Genomic DNA, 6,553 nt, shown 5'->3' with positions numbered 1-6,553 from the left:
AGTTTTATAATGGTAAATCATCTTTCTTTTTTTCTACAAATTGAGATTGCAGGCACTACGAATACATGCACAGGCATTTTAACCATTTTCTTATTGGCAGATAAGGCCCCAAATGTCACCATTACCCCCTAGGAAAACTACATGTAATGTAACATTGAAGCATCTCTGACAGAGATATACATTACTTGTGCTCATTGTCAAAGTGCTGCCTCAAAGCCTCCCTGATTCAAATTGCCCCCCTCTGGGCTCCTCTGACAGCCTGGTATCTAGCTACTCAAAATCAGCGGCCAAGCAGTCTGCCTCAGCACTCCACCCCTGAACAAACCTTTCACCCTTAGCTTCACAGAGATTATGCAATGTACAGCATGCGGCTATGATCATGGGAATATTATCCTCATTAAGATCTAACCTGCCATAAGGGCATCACCAGCGTGCCTTTTAATCTGCCCAAGGCACATTCAACTGTCATCTGGCACCTACTCAGCCTGTTGTTGAACTGCTCCTTACTGCTGTCCTGGTGTCCTTTGTAAGGTTTTATGAGCCACGGCTGTAAGGGGTACGCTGGGTCTCCCAGGATCACTATGGGCATTTCAACATCCCCCACTGTAATCTTCTGGTTTGGAAAGAAAGTCCCTGCTTGCAGCTTTCTGTACAGGCCAGTGTTCCTGAAGACGCATGTGTCATGCACCTTCCTGGACCACCCCACGTTGATGTCAGTGAAACGCCCATGGTAATCCACAAGCCCCTGCAACACCCTTCCTATTGATGTACTCTGTCACAAGGTGGTCTGGTGCCAAAACTGGAATATGTGCAATTTATTGTTCACCCCTCCACAGTTAGGGAAATCCATTTCTGCAAAGCCTTCCACTATTTCACACACATTTCCCAGAGTCACGGTCCTTCGTAGCAGGATGTGATTTATTGTCCTGCACACTTGCCCCAGTGGTCAACTTCCCCACTCCAAATTGATTCACAACCGACTGGTAGCAGTCTGGAGTCGCCAGGTTCCACACAGTGATTGCCACATGCTTCTCTACTGAGAGGGCAACTCTCCTTCTGGTGTCCTTGTGCTGCAGGTCTGGGGCAAGCTCTGCACACAGTTACAGGAAGGTGGCTTTCTGCATCCAAAAGTTCTGTAGCCACTGCTAGTCATCCCACGCTTGCATGACAATACGATCCCACCATTTAGTGCTTACTTCCTGAACCCAAAAGCGACGGTCTACCCTATGCAGCTGCTCTGTGAATGCCAAAAGCAATCTCAAGTTGCTCCTATCCATAGCATGCAGAATATCAGGCACCTGCGAGTCTTCTTCAGTTAGGAACTTCACGATTAACTGCACTGCCATCTGCGATGTCTTTATGACAGTTAACAGAGCATAGGAGAGCAGTGTGGTATCCATCCCCTCTCACAAAGAAACCGGGGTGCACACCAAAGAAGGGCTGTTGCAAAAATGCTGGGAAAGAAAGCTGGAAGCCCATGGAGTGCTGGGACAGAAAGCAATGCATCACGGGACATTTAACCTGGTCCCAAGATGTGCGGCGATCTGCTCCGTCTTGCCACAACACCTAGTGACAGAAGGCGTTGAGCTGGACTGTGAGATAGGTACCCACAGTGCATTGCTCACACTGTTGATAACGGTGCCCCAACTGTGGATGCAATCTGCCGACAGAAGGAGCAAGTGTGAACATGAAATTCCGAATTTTATTGTGTTGACTTTTGGGTGTTGACATCACTTTTGTCGACAAAAATTGGTAGTGTATACATGGCCTTAGAGATTAATCAAACAGTAGCCTGAGGCATCAAACCACTTTGATGAATGGAGCCAGTGTGCTTTCAGTAGCAGAGGAGACTCTGTCCTGGCTAGTTCTTCCAAGTGTTTTTTCCCCTTTCAACCAGCATCACTTTGGTCTTGCCAGGGTTGAGTTTGAGCCAGCGGCCCTTTAACCAGGAGCCAATCTCTTGTATGAATTCTGAGATCTCAGCAGTGCTGGTGGTTGCAGTAGTGGAGAAGGAGAAAGATAGTAGTTGAGTGTCATTGGCATATGCTCCGCCTGTGGAGTCTTAGTACAATATTTCTCCAAGTGATTTCTGTAGATATTGAAAATGGGGACAGGTATTCATCCCATTGAACATTTCAAGTTCTGTATACTCAAAAATCTAAACAGTAGAAGTAGTTGTAGAAACATTGTCAATGCTTCACCAGTGTTCCATGTACATAAACATGCTGTCTCACTCTCCAGCCAGCAGAAACGGTGACTGCAATCACTGAGAGTTTGGCTTCCTTTTTAAAGGGGATCCTTGTTTGGATGAGCATGTCCTGTGAGATAATGGATAACATCAATGAAATACAGAATAAGCAAAGAGGCAGTGTCTCGGTTATTAAAGAGAAGGTGACTCAGCCATGTTTGCTGAATGCATTTCATGGGGCTGTTTGAATGTTTTACTTTCAGTTCAGCAATGAAATACAACAAAAAAGGTTTAAATGAGTTTCGGGGTGTGAATGATTGTTTAAAAATTGCATATAATGCATAAAATGTGAAACAAAAAGGAAGGTTTACTTACCAGTATGGAATTCTCAGAATCTATTGCCTCTGCAGATCTAACTATGCTTTAGGACTCACCTGTTCTGTGCCAGGGAGAACCTATGATGGTGGAAAGTGGTATTAGAGGATTTACATCATGCATCCTCCAATCATTCTGGAACAAAGAACATGTATGAAAAACCTTGCCCCTTAATTGTTCCTTGGTTCCTCTTAGGACCTCGTTCTGAAAAGGGAAGGATAGCAGGATTCAGTTTGGAACTGAGGAGGCAATATATTCAGAGAAACACCTGTCACCTCTTTTCTCTCACAAAACTGCCTCTGCAGATCCCACTTTAGGAAATTAGTGAGCAGTCAGGGGGAGGCCTGAGAAGTGCTAATTAGAGATGGAAGCACTGCACTCCCACTGAGAGCATCTGATTCAGCTTCCAAACTGAGAGACTAACATTTCAGAAAAGTCTAAGGCAAACTCTAAGTATCCTATTAGCAGGCTTTAGGAACTGACGTTACTTAAACAAGCAATAGTGGCTGCCTTTCCTCTGATGGAATAAGCTCAGTCCTCCTGGCACTGATATGGCAGTTAGATCATAACAGCTGAATACACAACTTGACCTCAGACAGAAGTCACCTGATTCTTATGCTCCTTATGTCACAAACAGTGTGACTTGCAAATGTTATGGCTTCTCTACAACAACTGAAACTAGGGCTACGTCTACACTACACAGCTTTTAGTGACATGTCTATGTTGCCACAGCTTCACCGCTAAAAACTGTGCAGTGTAGCCGCTGTTTGTTGGCTCTCTTGCCAACAAAAAACTTCTATCCCCAACGAGCGGTGTTGGCATTGTTGTCAGGAGAGCGCTCCTGCCAACAACGCGCTATTCATACTGGCACTTGCTGGGTTATTTCAGGGTTATTTTTTTTAACATCGCTGAAAGACAAAAGTTTTGTCATTCAATTGCCAGTATAGACATAGCCTAGGATTTTTAGAGGTGCCTAAGGGATTTAGATGCCCCAATTTAAAGTACATTTTTAATGACTTGCCTATCCAACCTAGCATCTTTGGGAAGATCAAGCACTCCACCTAGTTAGAAAAGATTGGGAACTGCATAGACTTGAGAGATGGAATTCTATAACAATCTTGGGTATGGATACTGGAAAAAGGCTGCAAAACTACCTTTTCTTATTTGAAAAATGATACAAGGACTTCACATATTCTAGAAGTAATGGCCACTAGAAATGTAACCTTGAGGGAAAGATCATGGAGAGAACATTAGCTTAAACTCAAAAGAGCTTCCAAAAACTTGATCAGGATTAAATGCACATCTCACAACATTCTAGATCTATTAGTTGTTGCATACAAATTTAATAGCCCTTTAAAGAATCAGTTTATCAAGGTATGAGAGAGAGAGAGCAAGTTAAACTACAATGGCTGTGAGATGAACTATGCTCCTGGACAGAGAGTTGTATTGGGATTGTGTCAGATTGGTGTGGCCATACTGAATGAATGGTGAAAGCATAACGTGACATGACTTAAACATGGCTGCAGAGGATCTAGGGAGCAGGTTCCCTTTAAGCAAAAGCAAATTTTATAAAGAACTGTCAAAGTCTGCATGTACGATCGATATTGAACCTATTGGTCAGTAAATATGGGCCCATGCAAAAGTAAATATCACATGTAAGTTCCAGAATTGAGCACAGGTGGACCTTACAGCAAGGACATCACACAGGGAGCCAGAGTGAATGATTGATAAGTGAGTAAACGTGGGGTGATCTTCATTCAGTACCACCCCGCCATGCCCCTTTTAAAACACTAATTAGGTGAAAATTAGTAACCACACACCCACGGGGCATGCTTTTAAGACAAGTGACTCCTTTGAGGAAAAAGAACATAAGAATCAAGTGTCAAAGTCAGATTCAGGACTCACATAATTTGTCAGACCACTCTGTTTGTTAGCAAAGCGCTTTGCCAATGCACCCAGATATGTGAGCCCCCCTCTGAGGCTCACGCTAACTTATTTATACAGCTAAGCCAAAGCCAATTTAACATGAGAGACAAAAGGAAGCAGAAACTGACAAATATACATACATATCTTATTTGCATACTAACGTTTACCAATCTCCTAGCTCAGTAGGAGCTTGAAGTTAATTAATTTGAGGACCCATTGTCTCACACTCCTTAATGTTTCTCTTCCTGACAACTATATTTCAACAAACTCTTCAAGTAGCATTTCTTTAATGAATTATAATTTCAATATAACTCATTCTACTTTCACAATCCCTCCTTTTGGTCAAGCTATGCAATGACCAACAATGACTGGGTTCCACATAGCAATCGTTCTTCATCTCTTTGTTCATCAGTGATATTTAAAATCATCAAATTAGCACTCTGGTTTGGGGCAGCTATCTGTGTAGCATGCCTGACACAATTTTGGATACAACAGGAAAGTAACTGAAAACATACAAAAATTACTAGGATTCCAAACAGGAGAGTTAGGGTTCCCTGAAACAACCAGTTTCGTATGCCAGATAAATAGAAAAGGTTACTTAGCCACTTCCATAAAGAACTTGGCTCTTTGTGGGGAAGATATGCGATTTGTTCTAAGTGGCTAGCATGATCTATTACCTCATTGGTGTTGTCTGGTATATACACACAGCAGTCTTTTCCAATGAGAGCACAAGTCCCTCCTTTTGCCGCCAGCACTATGTCCAATGCCTGACGGTTTTGGAGGGCCATCTGTCCGATTGCCCGTTTCTTTGGCCAGGGCTCTTAAACTTTCTCCGGTTTCATTTGCCATTATTTCAACTACTGCTTGTAACCTTAGGAGCCTTTTTGCATGGTGTATTACTCCCCCTAATGATATGAAGGAACCACCAGTGGCCTCTTCCCAGGTTAAGGGGCTTATGTTATTTACATACCATTGGGCATCTGTTAAGTCCCTTCTTTTTCACCTGAAATTGCGGAGGCGTTCTCGAGGGAAGGTTCCTAGCACTCGGAATTGTGGGAAGAGTCGGGTGGGATAACAGATTCCTGACCAATTAGCTGGTAGTGCGGTATAAACTCTGGTCCCACACACCCAGTGATGGCCTATTAAGGCCGGGAAGGGTTGGTTGCACCCATTTGTCGTATAGGTGTTTGCAAAGGAGGAGGAGTATCCCCCAAAGGGTACAGGGTAATTGTCCTTACGAGGAGTGGTGTTATTTGCATGACTGTAGGGGGAACATGAGATTGATTTCTCTGTTTGAATTCATATCTCCATACCCAGCCTGCCACTTTTTAGTTTTGTTTGAATAATCCCGTACACCCTTGGCCACAATATGCTGACGGCAACAGCTTTTCCCCAGATCCAGCCCTGTCCCATTACACACCCAACACCAATGACCTTTTCCCTCCACCACACTTATCCATTTAGATGCATTTATTCCCACTGCTTCCCAAGTGTCATTGCTGTTCCATATTTTGTTAAACGGACGAGGCCCTCCAGTGAGGTCTGGGGACTTGAGTGGGATAGCCAGGACAGGAACACCAGTTTGAGAGTGGGCTGGGATGTGGCTGCAGACCCAGCAATTAGAAATATTAAGGGTCTGAGCTATCCGCACCTGCTGCTGGATAAAAGAATTGTCATTGTGGTCTCCCCAGATCGTAAGATACCAGCAGTCGAGGAACGGCGTCTGCTTCTGCCAACCCTTACAAGAGCATAGATTGTAAGATATTGCAGACTGTTCCTCTATGTCTTCTTATGGAGTCAAAATTGACTCTGCGTCATCCTGAGGTGATGATTGGTTCTCTGGGGATGGTGCCTTCTTATACTGTGAAGCATGTATCCACGCTGTGATGCCAGATAGTTTAACAGCTGTCTGTGTAGTTAGCAGTACCTGATGAGGACCTTCCACCGGGGCTCCAAGGCATGCTTTCGATGATGGCGCCGTACGTAGACCCAATCACCTGACTCGAGGTTGTGGCAAGCGTCGGAGGTGGGTTCCGTGGGCCAGGCGGCTTGAACCTGTGAATG

This window comes from Lepidochelys olivacea (assembly GCF_965140295.1).
Source record: "Lepidochelys olivacea isolate rLepOli2 genome assembly, chromosome: 8".
Lineage (NCBI taxonomy): Eukaryota > Metazoa > Chordata > Testudines > Cheloniidae > Lepidochelys > Lepidochelys olivacea.
This window is presented reverse-complemented; position numbering follows the sequence as displayed.